At 37.2% G+C, this 17,590-nt stretch overlaps 1 protein-coding gene across 3 annotated transcripts in view; it reads right to left on the bottom strand.

The window, feature by feature from the left end:
* rbfox3a (RNA binding fox-1 homolog 3a) overlaps positions 1-17,353 on the bottom strand; it is a 526,601-nt gene extending 509,248 nt beyond the window's left edge. The window contains exon 1 of one of the 3 annotated variants that reach the window (XM_067430370.1): positions 16,913-17,353. The gene's annotated coding sequence lies outside the window, so the exon portion shown is untranslated. The remainder of the gene's footprint in view (positions 1-16,912) is intronic. The other 2 variants (XM_067430367.1, XM_067430369.1) reach the window with 2 other exon arrangements.
* Positions 17,354-17,590: the final 237 nt, after the last annotated feature.

The following is a 17,590-nucleotide window of genomic DNA, read 5'->3' as shown; positions in this document are numbered from 1 at the left end:
AAATAACGTTACATCTATAAATAATACAATTTATTTAAATTGTGCTATTTAATTTAAATGTAATATATATATATATATATATATATATATATATATATATATATATATATATATATATACATATATATATATATATATATATATATATATATATATATATATATATATATATATACACACACACACACACACACACACAAACACACACAGACACACACAGACACACACACACACACACACACACATATATATATATATAAAATGTTAAATTATATTGTATACTTATCTTAGTAACATTACTAATATTAATCATACAAACTGAAACAAAATAAACTCAAACAAAATAAATTTAAAGAAAACACTGCTTTTTAAAAACTGTATTTGTTTCTGCAGCTAAAATCATATTAGATATAAAAAAAATGTATATATTTTAAACATTTCTAGTGATGCAAGGATTTTTTATTTTTCTTGACAAATTCCATTTCTTCATTATTGTTTATCTTTGTTCTATACAGGCCAAAATGGCCTTAAACAAAAAATATATGTAGCCATCACGATCCAAACAAAGATGCTACACACATGAGCATTTTTTTTTTTATTAGATTCTATAATTTCAAGATTTACAGCAAAATCAGTATGGACTGACTTCATAAAACACACCTTTCCTGCACAAAATAAAAATAGCAGACAGACTGAATGAAAATCCTAATTAATTCTGTGCCATTATGTGGCGCTTATGGAAGGGCAGCGATATAGCGTTTCCTTGGTTACCGCTGTACACAAAGCAGAGCTGCGCTTATTACTTTAAACGGAGATAAGAGGAAAAGAAAATGCCATCACAACTTTTCTGAAGACAGTCAGTTCCCTTGCAGTGATACATTCATATAAACCCCAATTCTATATATTTCTTTTGCAAACAGTGAGCTTGTTCCTGGTAGGCTACAGTATTTTCTCTGCTGGCGCATCCGTGTTCTCATTTTTGTGTCTGTATTCAGCAAGTGCCTGTGTTAACATACTGTTTACAGGCTTCGTAATATTTCCACACAAATTACATTTTGGAAAAAGTTCAAATGGCTGGTACGTGCACATCTCTATTTTATATAATTGTTTAAATCATACCGCAGGCCAGGCCGGATTGGACAGCTTTTGGGGCCCTATGTTTGACCCCTGGTTTATAACATGTTAAGAAAATCTGGTTGAGCAAACAAATTATAATTATTTCTGAAGGATCATATGACAATAAGAAAATTTAGCTTAACAATTTTTCTGTATTTTGATCAAATAAATGTAGCTTTGGTGAGCATTAGAGACTGTTAAACAACAGATTTAAAATATTCAGTTTGATGAAAAAATTTAATTCACAGCCTGCAACTGTGAAGCCACATACTGAGATTCTATGATATTGCCATCTTTTGTTTTCATGAAGACAAGGAAAGCGTGGTTATGTCAAATCCAGGGATTTTAAAACCGATATAAAGTATAGGGATTGTGTGACAGCAGTTGTGATTTATGGATTTTCAGCTTGGAGCCGTAGTGAATAAAGGTCTTCTGTTTAGCATTGCGATCAGTGTTGCGCTGTAATTATCTGTCCGTGGATTGTATTATCCTGATTCCTCAGTCCTGTAAAGGTGGTCAGCAAGTTGCTCTGAAACAAAACAAAGCGTCCTCATTAACTTTACTTCGCATGCAGTGACATTGTTTTAGTTTGAATTTAAACCATGTTGACGCTTGCAAATGTCACACTCAAACAAGCATGGGCGCAGAGCAAAAATTACTTGATAATGTATTGTCACCGGAGTCTGCAAATGCATACTTAAAACCCTTTACTTTAAAGTAAACAGCATGCACACTAAAGCAGCAGAAACTCTCTCTGCATACCCAAGAGCCAGGCAGGCAGGTTATCTCAGCACACACAAAAAAAAGTGCTCTGGTTTTCTCTGGACTGGAAGGAACACTTGAAAGGAAAGCCCCTGCGGAGAAGGACTCAACAGAGACCGTACAATGATTTGAATTCAAACCTGAAGACCTCATGCTGTAGCTTCATGGAAACACTAGGCCGAATGTGAAGGATGTCTTCGCGTTGTCAGCACGCCTTGCCTCGCGCATTTCATCTTCTGTCCGTTCGAGGGCTTACAGGAGACTGGAACGTGACAAAATGTGAAGAGAAGCTTTTTGTTGCTTTCTGTCTGTGTGTAGTTTGTTTGATGATTAACCAGCAGGCTAACTGACATAGAGGAGGTGGCTGGCCCCTGGTGGGAGCCGCTCCAAAGCTTTCCAAAGTCCTGAAAGCTTCACTCCTACATGCTTTCTTTATTTAGCTCCTGCAAACATGGCTGCTAAGGAACGAAAGAAGCCGTTTTAGACACATGAGAAGTTTTCCCTAGCTGTGCTTTTTTACACTCAGTCAAAATATACAGTGACCTCTGCATAAATGTTGCCGTGACTACATGTGCACGAAAATGATACTATTTCATGTGCCTGAGATGAGATGCTGATGAATTCAATCCTGGCAGTCTCTGACAACATCTATCTGTAGAGCAATCCACGGGTTCCATTGGACCATTACCCTGGATTGAACAACTCGCTCTCACTCTCTCCAACCTTTATTACCAAAAGACAATTATTGATTGTACAAAGGAATATGGTAAGATATGCCTTTTATTTAATAAGGCCAGAACAACTCTTCAGAACAACTATTCCAACTTAATAAATGTAATGTAATAGGATGTAACAAATGAGCTTAAGCATTCCCCCAGCCCAACATAGGACATAGGTTAAGTGGTTTAAAGAGAATAGAATAGAATAGAATAGAATAGAATAGAATAGAATAGAATAGAATAGAATAGAATAGAATAGAATAGAATAGAATAGAATAGAATAGAATAGAATAGAATAGAATAGAATTCTGGCAGGCAAGAACAGTTGGTGCCAGCATGAGTTTCGAATTAGAATTCAAACGATATAGACTTGTTCATAGCAAAACTTAATATATTAATTATATATTATGTTGAGTATGCTAGGTTGGCTGAGTAGCACCGGCAGTGGTTGGCCACAGAATTTTTTTTTTTTTTTTTTTTTTTATGTGAATGCTGTTTTACGTGAATATTATGACATGAGTGAGTGAAGTGAAGAACAAAACTTTATTTACAAAATAAATAAGTGTGTGTCTCAATCAGCTCCCTATTTCAGTAAGGGCACTGATCAGGATGTAAGTCAATGGGCTGACTCCCTGATCAGTGCCCTGACTACTGAACTAGGGAGCTGATTGAGACGCACATTAATAGTTTTGCAATTAATTGTTACCTCGCAGCCATGGAAACATAACATTCATGCCGAACGAGATACCTTTTTTTTTTTCTACGTCTCTAAAGATTTGGGAAAATAAATAAGAGATTCCATGTCCAGTAGAATAAAATGGAGTAAGCCTATTGTTAAATTCGTGGAAAATTGGGTGACCAGATGCGAAACGCACAGCTTATATTTGGCTCACCTCATAAATTAAAGACGTCATAAATCACTAAAGACGTCGATACAAAGTCCATCTCACTACAGTGGATCTACAATAATTTTACCAAGCGACGAGAACAGTTTTTGTGCACAAAAAAAAATCAAAACAATGACTTTATCCGCCAAGTTATTGTCTTCCGTGTAGGTCTCTGACGTGAACTCACGCGATAGCGGCGCTCCTCCTCTTCCAGGTCATGTATCTGAACGGTGGAGCTGCGTCATATTCTCGCGCATGCGTCGAGTTCACGTCAATAACTTGGTGGATAAAGTCGTTATTTTGCTTTTTGTGTGCACAATAACTATTTTCGTCGCATTGTAAAATTATTGTACAGCAACTGTAGTGAGATGGACTTTGTATCGACGTCTTTAGTGCCCTTTATGGGTCTTGTGAGTGGGAATGTACTGAATGCCAATGGAGGCCTTTCTGAAGCCTTTCTCAGCCATCAGCTTTCAACAAATATATCTTTATTTGTGTTCCGAAGATGAACGAAGGTGTTAGAGGTGTCCAACGACATGAGGGTGAGTAATTAATGAAATCATTTTCATTTTTGGGTGAAGTAACCCTTTAAGTTCTCTCGTTCAGCATGGATGTGATGCTGCGAGGTATTATTGAATTGCGGACCTATTATTTATTTTTTAAATAAAGTGTCGTAATATCCAGGTAAAGCAATCACATAAAAAATAAAAATAAAAATGTTTGGCCGACCGACGCCGGTGCTACTCACCCACCGCGTGGTGCTGTTCAAGATCACCGGCACAGCCATAGACACCCGCGGTGGTAAAAAAAAACTGCCACTGTGGTGCTTTTCACATGTCTCGATAAATTAAGGGATAGCTTTCCTTTCAGGACACCTGTTAATCAATCAATGTAATTTCTTATTTATTTATTTATTTGTTTGTTTGTTTGTTTGTCGTTTCAGTATTTATTTATTAATACTTAATTTATTGACACTTATGTTATTCACGATTAAGAATCGTACTTAATTGACTTTTTTATCATTATTTACAAAAGTAGTTAAGAATGAAGAATAAACTGAAATTCACGAAATACAACAACTTACTACGATAAAATTATTTCCCATTGCTTTCTCCCACCTGTTTTGACATCCTGGTGCACATAAGCTGTCCATCATGTTGAAATGGTAAGGTTTAAACAGTATGGTTTTAAATTATGTTATCAATACCTATGCTACTGCCACTCTAGCGCTCCCGATTGCCTGACAAAATGGCGGAGTTTAGGCTGCGTGACGTCAACCTCCGGAGGTCTATGGGATGGGATGGGATGGAATGGGATGGGATGGGATGGGATGGGATGGGATGGGATGGGATGGGATGGGATGGGATGGGATGGGATGGGATGGGATGGGATGGGATGGGATGGGATGGGATGGGATGGGATGGGATGGGATGGGATGGGATGGATGGAATAGAATACTGAATCCCATTTAAATACAAATAAAATACTGAAATGGGTTAACATACAGTCATTATATTTAAATTATTTTTATGAAAAATACGTCCCCAAAAATTCATTATTGTGACAGTCTTAATATGCTATGTTAAACATTTCCACAATGGGTGTTATAGCATATGTTAATGTCATGGTGCGGCAGTATATTTTCAAAATAATCTTGCTGAGCAATCTAGCTAAAGTCAGCATGTTTATAGGAAGCTACCTGAACAGCATCACATCCGGTTTAATGACACAGACTTACCATAACTCTATCATTCCCTTGAGTAGTGAGATATGTTACCGCCAAAGAGACACAAAAAAAAGTGTGTTGAGTATGTACAATAATGGGGCACCGTTTACATTAGCATACTTATGTAAGGTATATTTCTGGCCAAAGGGTTAATACATGCTACCAAATATCTCTCCTTCTCTCCCTGTCTCTCTCTCTCCAGGGATAGTGAGCGGCCAGTTGGACCGGAGCTGTCAGCTCTCTCTCCTGTAACAAGTGTGCCTGACGCAGAGAAGTTGGCAGAGGCAATGGATGTAAGCGCACTGAAGGTTTATGGGAGATGACAGCTCCAGCTAAATAAAAGCACACGTGCAGAGACAGTGTATGGGGAGAGCAGGCACAAGGGCCTCGCTGCTCGACACAGCCTCTAGCCAGCCAGGGCAGAACCTCGGCTAACTATCACCATCCCTATTGTGACTAGTGCTATCACTATATCAACAATACTGTTCAAGACTTGTAGTGAACTCTAAGCTCTCGCCAGTGATGCAACCGCTGCTAATAATGCTGCAGTATACCTGCCACAGCTATAGGAAGAGGTACGGCTAAAAATATCCTGAAGAGGAAAAAAAACATGAGGTCTGTGGAGAAACTGTGACCTGCTTGTAATTGAATTACCACCAGATATATTGAGGCTTTTGTTCATGGATGTTGGTTCAAAAAAAGATAAGATTATCAATTTGTAAAACAACTCAATAAGAAATGTCACACAGATGGCATTTAACACAGTGATTAGTGAGAGATTAGTTTTTCAAAATCAAGACTAGGTGTCAACATTGAAATTCTGGAATCAGTATCATTAAGATACTAGTTTCTAGAAATATTTAAATTATATTTTATGTTTATATTTTCCATTTTAATTTCATTTAAAGTTTTAGGAATTTTGCTGTATTTTAGTTTATTACATGTCAACTTATTTGAATATATATTTAAATTATATTATATATTTATTCTATATATGTAAGTGCACATGAGAAATGTTGCCTTGCCAACTAGCTAAAATTAAATAAATTCAAGTTTTTAAAAAATATTTTATTTTATTTCAGTTAGCATTTATTTTATTTCAAGGTGTCCTGCCTCACGTATTCCATTACTTTTGTGGTAATGTCTGAGGTTATACCAACCTTGTTTCAAGCCATTCTAGTGGGAAGCAGGGCGACTTCATGTGCACCAACTCTCATTAATATCCAACTACTTGACTCTGATTGGCTAACAGCTAGCCAATGTAACAAGTAGAGGAACTTTGTTTACTGTTGTCTGGAGTCGCTGCAGAAATGGCCTTTTCAGCTATATACATATATATATATATATATATATATATATATATATATATATATATATATATATATATATATAAAATGACGTTCAGCCAACCTTGCTGTATACGAAAACTAGACGAATTTTGAGCTAGACGAATTCTGTGGGCGCGGTCTCAACTGGGCAAGCTCATGAATAGTAATGAGCTCAGGCAACACCATGTCAGACTGACCAGCTTTTGTAAATGGCCTGATTTCTCCACTTATTTCTTTTCAGTGGCTAGAGTTAACAGAGAAGGTAGCAGTTTATTTTCACATTCACGACCTAACACAAACAGTTCAGATTTACACGACCTAACATATTTTTACAAAAATACACGTAAAAACGGTTTTGTGTGGTGGGCACCTTTAAATGTTTTTTTATTTGTTTTAAGTTTAAGTTGTAATAAACTGATAAATAATATTCATAAAATGTCTGATATGAAATTACATACAACAATTTTCTTAAAATATATATTTTATTTTGACAAAAGTTTATGCTACAAAAAAAAGTTAATTAATGTGAACGTTAGATTACAGCACAGGTAATTTAATCCTAAAAATAGGGGAGATTAACATGTACATTAAATATCCAATTTCATTCATATCAATATTGACTTATACAGATACAAACAAAATTTAAATAAATAAAACTTATTTTATACAATAGCAGATATAGTGCCCCTATATATAGTGCATGGCAGTCTTGCACTCAATTTTATTTTGTTGTGCTCTGCATATAGTATATTTAATGAATATTAATAATAATGACTGTATATTAATTGGGTAAACGTTACTTGGTAACCTTCCAAAACTGTCTAGTCAAGTAACTGTGCCCTTTTATCTTCTAGACTCCTGAACAGAAATGCAAAACTTGATTCTTGCCTCGTATATTGTCTTTTAAAGGTCTGTCTGCTAAAAACTCTGAAAAAAATGATTGTTACAGATTCAAATGCAAACAAAGCATGTCTGTTATGACTGGCTTATGTTGCCATGCTTTTACACAAGAAATCGATAGTAACACACGCAATCTTGCACATACACAAAGTGTACATTTGGTTAGTTAGTTTGTTTTCTCTGTTGTGTTCAGTCAGCATATCTGTGCGTGTGTTAGTGAGAATTTTTGGTCTATACCTCTCTCTCTCTCTCTCTCTCTCTCTCTCTCTTTCTCTCTCTCTCTCTCTCTCTCTCTCTCTCTCTCTCTCTCTCTCTCTCTCTCTCTCTCTCTCTCTCTCTCTCTCTCTCTCTCTCTCTCTCTCTCTCTCTCTCTCTCTCTCTCTCTCTCTCTCTCTCTCTCTCTCTCTCTCTCTCTCTCTCTCTCTCTCAGTGAACACATGCACTGTCCATTTTTCACCTCTCATCGATGTGTAATGCTCCGAACAGTAGGTGCGGGTCTCCAGAGTGTGTAAGGCCAGACCTGACTGCCATGCGGGAAAGGGACGGTCCAGTGGAGTATGGGATCTGCCTGCAGATGCACTGGCCGCTGTCAGTCGACTGCTCCTCATGCTGGGGCGGGTCAAACCGTGCACTCACTAACAACCCGGCCATCTGTCATCCCTTGTGCTAAGCTACACTTACAGCTCACAGGTGTGACTGGACACACTGAACAAACCTTTATATCTCTATTGATAAAAAGCACATGGCTGATTATGTCCCTGTAAAAGCAATGGAACTGAAAATTGTCAAAGTTCACTCCCCATGATATTCCAAAATGTATGACTTTCTTTTGGGTAACATTTTGAGAAAACAAAAATAAGTGTGGGTTTTTCGACGGAACCAAGCGGCAATCTCCCGCGGTCTCTCTTGAAGACAATACGGAAGTCATTTAAACTGCAAGAAGGGAAGCAGAATCTCATTGAGCCCCAGTTAAAATTCCCAAATTTGCAGCAGAAAAAACATGTTTACAGCCTGGTACAAATTGTGGTTTTGGTCTGTACAGCTAACTTTGCACTTCATAACAACTGTGAGGGGTGTGGATTTTGTTTATAATGTATTCATTTACATTATATAAAGCCTTAAAGTTCAGTATAATTAAGAGCGTGGTTACTTTGATTGACAGGTGGATAGCCATTTATCCCCTGTCTATAGGCATCACGTCACCTCAGCTTCGCCCACGTCCCGCCTTTTTGCCCATTGTCTGTTATCCGGGCGTGACGCACTGGCAAGATGGCAACGGCCAACTCGCCTCTACTTTATGCTTCAGAAGGACTTATTGGAATCCTATGGGTGACATCACGGACACTACGACCATATTTTTTTTTACAGTCTATAGACGGAACAAGTCAATGGTCAACAGAATGGGTTGGTTATCAATATTCCTCAAAACAGAGGTTTGGAATAACAGGAGGGTGAGTACATGATGACAGAAATTTTATTTTTGGAGAACTATCCCTTTAAGGGAAGCCTGGCCGCCAGCTTTTTTTTGGCAGCGCCTATCCGAAATGTAAGACTTCCAATTCAATAGCCACTAATAGGTAAATACCTAGAAGAATGACAAAATGCAGTAAGCGGTAAAATTATTTGTGCTACAAACCAGCGTGTTTATGATTATGATAATCCATTTTTAAAATATGAAAGCGAATATCAGTTTGCAATTTCAAGCAGAATAACACACCGTTTTTGTACAGCTAAAATAACAGGAGGTGAATGAAACAGGAAGCTTTGCATATTAAAGTAACAAACGGCCACACCCACTCACTCGAATCACGTTTATATCCCATTCAAACTGCTTCTGATGTCACATTTGCATGTCTATGTAAGTGTAAGTGCCAATGATTATACCATTGATAACAACACACAGGATAGTTTAGAGTAAAGAGGGGTTGTGTAGAGATCGAGAGGATAATTTGTGCTGTTAGGCCCGTCAACCTGGTGCGTTTTCATTTCCCTGCCGCCCGTGCCAGCTCTTTTACCAACTAATACCAGCTCACCCATTTTCTTCTCTCTTACCTCAGGACAGTTCCCCCCGCCCCCATTCAATCTCCCTATCTTCCCGCCGCAGCCCTCTAAAATACCCGCCACGGCCGCGCAGCAGATCATGCCAGCGCAAAAGCCGTAGCCCCGTCCTTATTACAGCGGCTTCCACAGCCCTCTAATCACTGCCACCAGACCCGGCACAGAGAGAGAGAGAAAGAGAGAGAGAAAGTGAGAGCAAGCGTTCGCTAATGGCCAGGGTCTGTGTCCGCGACGGCTGCCGTGTTAACTAGCTTTTATGCCTGTTTTGGTGGATTCGGGCAACGAAGAAGCGTCTCTCCAGGGGCCAGAGGCGACCGTATTCCTCCCTTGACACACAATGATAACCAATGCTCTCGCAGGACTGGTGGTGCCCTGAACACACACACACGCACACAAAATCCAACATCAAACGGACTGTGGATAAAGCTAGTCTTTCCCCCAGCCAGTTTGCTTCTTTATTTCCCCCCTCTGTGAAGGAGAGGAAATTGTTGGCTAAGCTGTCTTTTGTCAGGGCGTTTCAGAAGCACAGTCTGAACACTGGTCCCTTTTTTTTCAGCTCCTGTATACCATTAAGGACGCAGTTTGTGCATTTACTGGAAAAGTTATGACCCCTAATCAGGTGTTGCTGTGATGTTTTCTCTTCTTATGATATTGTATGCAGCTTCCTCACTTCATAACTGGTATTGTGAGTTTTTTTCCCCTTTTTTCACTCGGGAGTCTCACGGATAGCACAAGCATTATCCAGTCTAGGACCACACAATCTCTGTGAGTCTGACTATCAAAGCGTTCCTTGGAGGGCATGGATTCGACTGCTACGGTCTTGGCAGTCGCATATGGAAATGTTGCCTAGCTGAATACTGTGGGATTACACTAGAGCTGTCATCAACACACGTCGCCAAAGGTTGTTGCTGCTGTTAGATGCATTTTTAAAGCTTTCCTTTGAGCCTGCTTCACTTTAAACTTTCACAATTTGATGGGAAAACAATGACTGATAATGATAAAAGAATCTCGGAGACAACATCATCTGCCAACTAAAAAATTAAACAAATGTGGGAGGCACAGTTAGGTCTGTTAAAGTTAGTGTTAGCCTAGTTCTTTGAGTAAAGATTTTAGTGTTCTTAAAAGAACTCTTATACTCACCAAAGTGGCTTTTTTTGCTCAATAACAGAAACATTTTGAAATATTTCTATATCTCTGTTTTAGTTGAATATGTCTTAAAATGTAATTTATTCCTCAGTGTCAGTGTCACATGACCCTTCAGAAATCATTCTAATACGCATATTTGTTCCTCAAGAAACATTTCTTATTAACAATGGTTAAAACAGTGGTGCTGCTTAATATTTTAGTGAACCATTGTATTTTTTTAAGATTCTTTGGTTAACAGTACAAAACTTTTTGTGATTTTTTAATGTAACAATGCAAATATTATACTGTAATTGACCAATGCAGAGGAAAATAATCAAAATCTTGTAAACTTGTATATATACGTATATACACGTATACACACACACACACACACACACACACACACACACACACACACACACACACACACACACACACACACACACACACACACACACACACACACACACACACACACACACACACTCTCTCATGATTTTATTTAAAATGTAGTAGCACAAACATCTCAAATTCTAGCTAAATTGCACAATAATTGCAGCTAAAATACAAAGTAGCTAAAAATATATGATATTATATATATATTTTTTATTATTATTATTATTTGTTTAGATACTTTGTATTTTAGCTGCAATTATAAATATAATATTTAATTAAACATACATACATACATACATACACATATATATATATATATATATATATATATATATATATATATATATATATATATATATATATATATATATATATATATATATATATATATATATAATATTTATGTAAAATATAAATAAACATCCACCTTCCATTAAAATATGTTTGCAAATATTTGTAACAGGTGTGTGAATACTGTGAGTGACAGCACTTCCGGTGCCTTTCTAAATAGACAGATGATCAAACAGAAGGCATTTAATGCAGCTCCATCCAAAAATATGAGCAGCATGACAAGTTATGACAAGATGATGACTCACTGTTTCCGGACCCACCGATCACTCTGAACTTCAAACACATAAATCTTGTATCCTATCTAAACTGTTTTAGGAGAAATAAAAACAAAGCAGTTCTTAGCTGAATGCAAGCGTCCGTTGTACACAAATAGCCAATGGATATCTGTCATGGAGCCTTCAGTAAGATTGCAAATCAATATTTCGCTATTATGAATAACAGAATATATACCACCCAACAAAACACAAAATAATAAAACATAAAAGAGAAATGTATATATATATACACACATATATATATATATATATATATATATATATATATATATATATATATATATATATATATATATATATATATATATACATACATACATACACATTTTTTCACACATTTTTTTATTTATTATTATTATTATTATTATTTATCTGGTCTTAAGTATAATACACATAAATGAATTAATTAAATATTAATATAATTAATATAATATAATATAATATAATATAATATAATTAATGTAATGCAATGCAATGCAATGCAATGCAATGTAATGTAATGTAATAAAATGTAATATATAATATAATAAACTCTTCTTAAAGGGGCTTAGCCCTGTTGTACCCCATTTTAAAATCCTGTGAAAAAACAAGGCAAAATATATAACACATGTTGTCTTCATGTACTCTAACCAAACTAAAGAGAGCGAGAGAGTGTGTGAGTTTGCTGGTGTGCACGGGTGGGTTGTAGCGGTAGTAGATCTGAGTGTGACAGATTTATCTCCCCTCGCTCAGGCTGGATGAGAGGGCCTCATAAATAAACAGGGAGACGGGAGAGAAAGCTCTCCATTGAACATAAACAAGTAGGTCCTTTAGTCCTGCATCAGTCACTTGTCGGGGGACTGTGACAGCAAGGGGTCCAAGGTGAGGTCAGGGTGGTTCCCTTTAACCCTAGACTAGCACAGCCCAGATGCATTCAGCCAACACATCATTAGGTTCATATTATGAACGAATATGGCTACGGCTCCAATTTGTCAATACGTGAATTCAATGATGACAGATAATCCGCATGTGCATTTTCACACTACTTGGTGTGATTTATGTACTGCGCAGAAAGGAAGGGCTATATTTGTCCTTCAGCAGTCTCATTTATATAAGGTTATATAGTGCTGATGTTATATACCATAATACATACAAGCATGAAATGTACATATATGTCTTTTGTGGCTTTTATACTGAATGGATGGTGATGGTATATAGCAAAATGAGGAAGAAAACAGAGCATATGGACTCGAGACATGAGAGTCTGGACTTGAACCTACAGTACGCTCCCACGGGAACACCGTGGCCCTTATACCACCTTACCACCTCTTTATCACCATAAAGCAGAAGACAGACCGCATAAAAGGCTGAATAAATTGGATATGACAGATTAAATCCTGGTCACATGAACACAAAACAATGTGGAAACAAAAAGCACATAGAAAATGCCCACGCACAAATGAAAAAATCTACTTTCAAAGCACACTGAGGGTGATTGAAAAATTCCCATTCATTTTCTCAATAGAGAAATTGATTTTTAGGAACAATGTGCAAATCTTTCAAGACCAATCGTTAACTCTACGGCTATTAAGCAATGGTAAATACTTCTGGATAAGTATGCATTTCAATATTATTTTAACAATCTTCAGTAACACTAGTTTAGGGTCCAATTCTCACTATTACCTAGTTGCTTATTAGCGTGCATATTACTAGGATATTGGCTGTTTATTAGTACTTCTAAAGCACGTATTCATGCCTTATTCTGCATGACCATTTTCTCAATACCTAAACTTAACAACTACCTTACTAACTATATTAATAAGCAGTAATTAGGAGTTTATAGAGTTAATTAGTGAGAATTGGACGTCTAATATATTGTACTTTTGTGTCAAAAGTTTTATATCATACCATCATTGCTGATATGATTACATCATTTTCCATGCTTAATGGGACATAGCTTACCATCTCATAAAAAGTATGCAGTCTTGGATTTTTCAAAAACTTTATCTTTAAATCAAACGATGGAGCTGGTTGTTTTGGTTTCAAGGTTTAAGACGTATTCCTGACTATATCATCTATACTGAAGAATTGCTTGAATCCCTGTGGAGAAAATTAAATGAAGATACTTCTAGAACCCAGGCAGCTGTAAAAGTAGACAGTCGCTGTAGCCTCGTATTGCTTTCCATTATTTTTCAATGAGAATTCTGTCGGATTCTGGATTTTTCCCACCGACACCCTGGCTATTTTTTGGGTATCAGACAGACAAAAACTAGTTCTAGTAATGCTTGGCATACAAATATATATATATATATATATATATATATATATATATATATATATATATATATATATATATATATATACATATATACATACATACAAGACAAACAGTAACAGATAAGATGTTTTAAAATCCCTTTGCATAATTTATTTTAGTCAACTTAACTGGTTAACTGCCAAATAACTATATTTGTAAGAACTGCCAGTCCAAGTGCCCAATGTGATAAAATCTCTATTTGGCACCAATTTAGACATTAATTGTTAGTAGAAATGGTTCATAATTCCTTTTAGATGGGTCTACCACTAATTCCACTGTTATATTATCTGTAAATACATGTAAATGATTCGCCTGTCAAACATCTATCATGCGCTTCACTGCAGGGCGAAAAGAGCGATTTAAAAAGTGAAGAGCACACATTAAATTATAGGTCTTTGAAAAGCGCTATAGAATTTTACCTTATATCTTCTGCCAATTCAAAAGCCAATAAAGGGATATTTATAGAGCTTCATACTTTGACATTGCTGATTATTTGTCTGGCTGGTTACACTACTTTTTACAGAACTTATTCAGACGGAGTTCACCTAAAAGCCATGACTAGCATTTATTACACAGATGCTAACTTCTATGTGGCTCATTCTGACATGAGCATTCAACACAAAATCCTTTAACAAAAAAGCTGGAGTCTCACGCTGGGATGGAGTTAAGTAACGTGCCAATTTCACGTTGAAATCAAGAAGCTTGCTAAAAAAGCTCATTTCATGTTAGTGCTACGCTCTTTGGCAACATATGGATGAATGAAATCTGCATTCACAAGCTGTGAACCTTTCTGACCATGTGGTTCACACATCTCATACCATTTTTCATTTGACATGCGCCTCAGCAGGAAATTGTCATCATATCGAGAAACGGCACAGTAGTCAAGCCTAATGGTGAAATCACACAAGCGCAAATTCACCGGAGAGTGAGAAACGGAAAGAAAAAAGGTGGAGAGCTCGATTAACTGCCAGAAGAAGTTGGTTTCTATTAAATTGTCATAGGAGTTGTTATAACTTTATTGGAATATCAGGACTCAACAATAAGGATGGGCCATTAGCAAAAGAGTTTCGGGACAGTTAAGCAAACTCCTCATCTTATTGCGCCAGTATTTACTCTCTTATGGTCCAATAATTTGTTAACCAGAAGGTAACATTGTACTAGAATTATGACTTCAGTTACAACATTATAAACAAATCAGCAATGCTTTGCACTGTATTTCCAGAAAAAACATGAATGAAGTATTACAGCTGTACTTTTCTAGATATTATTGCACATTACAAGCATTGGTTTCAAATTTTTATTTGTTTAATAAATCAAAAAATCTGAATATTTCTATATTTCTGATATGTAGTTAAAAATGTAATGTAAATGCTGACAAGGCCAGTAGCCTACAAATCTATTGGCAAACAAAAAGAATATGGATTCAGGCAGTGCGAAAACAACATGAGAAAGAAGTGTGAAGACAAAATACACTATGGACAGACAATCAACAATAAAGTCGTTAGTCTAATGAAGATTAGAAGGTATGACGGTAAGAAGTATATTACTTTAACTATTCAGTCTAACTCTGTCTTAATTATGTGCAGTATTATAGACATGCCTATAGAATTATCTATAAATAAAAACTATGCAACCATTAAGGTGCAAAGTTCATGTGTTTAGTGGAGGAAGGCATAGCAACCAGCTATCACCAATGCAATTACATATGTGAACTGGAAACTATTCTTCAGTCTATCCTTTGATGCTGCATATTTAGAGCAGTAATGATACATTTAAACATTCCCTTTCAGATTTTAAAAAGATCTAAGGAAATCTACAAAACCAATTTTTAATAACATATATAAATATACGTTAGCTTATGCCTACCGCTCACCTTTTTTAAAACAATCCAAAATATATTAAAATATAAAAAAATGAATCACTCTCTTGTACTCCTACAGCATTGGGCATAGAAGATTGCTCTTCCTAAAAAAAGCTCCTGAAATCCATTTGAAAGACTTCACTTTGTTACCTAACTGTTTACTGGCTAAGGGTAACACTGTGTTCTCGCTTTAGTTGACAGCTATGCTACACTGCTTGAGCAAACCGTCACAAGCAAGCTGAATGTGACACGCTGTTCTCTGTCTCACTGTCTGTATCTCTTTCTCTCTCACTCTCTGTCCGGTCATCCGAAGAGGAGGCAAACCTCTCACTTTCTTCTCATCCAGCCCTCAAACACGCACATAACCGCACAAATGCATTCTAACACACAGTAAAGGCTTATGCATGTCAGTACATAGCCAAATGATAAAACAAAGAAAAACACAGTTCTACAAAAGCAATCTCACTCAAAATTGAGTTATGCAATAAAACTGCTGAATATTTGATTATTTGTGAAATCTACACTAAGATGTGACAAAAAACTATTCTTGAAATACAAGCTATACTTCTCAAAAGGTTAAAAAAGTCTGAAGTATTCAAAGTAAACAAAAGCACCACTTCACACACTGTCCATTTCAATTCAAATGAGGAAAATATGGATGACAGTCTTTGTGATGATGATGTCCTTTCATTTTTGTCTCTCTACCTTCTCATAAAAATGCAAGGATCTGAGGTGCATCATGACAGATAAGTGCCCAGTTTCTGGGATGAATGAAGTGCGAGGTGTACTTTTGAATAACGCATGTGAGAAAACGCGACTACGGATCTCCACACGCAGTTCTGGATCCGTTAAGTGCCACTTAAATTCACGAAGAGCAGCGATTGCCGGAGGATATTTGTTTCATCGAAATGAAACCAATCATTCAGCGCGAATCCAAACGACCAAAGCGTGGAGTTTTACAAAAGGATCAAAAGCAGGCGTTGACAACACACCTGTCTTTAAAGATTCAAACATCATCAATTTGCAACAATTAAAGAGTTTGTATGCTGTTTGTATGTAGGCTGGAGTGGTGTGCCGGTGTAGAAGTGAAAGTAAGAGACTCGTGTACTCACAGTTTGAGCTGTCAGGTCACTCAGGTCTGGTGCTGTATCACAGGCTCATCTTTTCACTGTTTATCCCACCATAGGACAGAGAGAAAGAGAGAGAGAGAGATGGGGGTATTTCCTTTTCTCCGGCTCTGTTCACACAAGTACAACTGAAAAGAGAGGGAGGAAAAGAAAGAGAAACAGATAGAGAGAGAGAGAGAGAGAGAGAGAGAGAGAGAGAGAAAGAAAGTAGGATGGTTGTCGATGCGATCTGGTTGGCGGTCCTGCTACAAAGCGAGTGTCAGATTCAGTAGTGCTGCTTCTTTGGCGTGCTGCGCGTCTTCACACATAGCCGAGAGCCTGGTGCGGTCAACCACACGCGTCTGTGGTGTGTGTTTACGTTCACACAAGCGGGGTGTATGTGTGTAAGTGGTGGGTTTGTGTGTGTTGGGGAGGGTGCTTGGGCTTTCACTCACTGGCTGCGCCTCACACTGTAAGAACACATCAGAGAGAGAGAGAGAGAGAGAGAGAGAGAGAGAGAGAGAGAGAGAGAGAGAGAGAGAGAGAGAGAGCGAGAGAGAGCGAGAGAGAGCGAGAGAGAGCGAGAGAGAGCGAGAGAGTGAGAGAGATGAGGGTGGGAGGGACGGACAGGGAGGAAGGAGGAGGAGGAGAGACAGAACGCGGAGGTGGAGAGGATGCACTGAC

The sequence above is a fragment of the Pseudorasbora parva genome, chromosome 21, assembly GCF_024679245.1.
Source record: "Pseudorasbora parva isolate DD20220531a chromosome 21, ASM2467924v1, whole genome shotgun sequence".
Taxonomy (NCBI): domain Eukaryota; kingdom Metazoa; phylum Chordata; class Actinopteri; order Cypriniformes; family Gobionidae; genus Pseudorasbora; species Pseudorasbora parva.
This window is presented reverse-complemented; position numbering and strand designations above follow the sequence as displayed.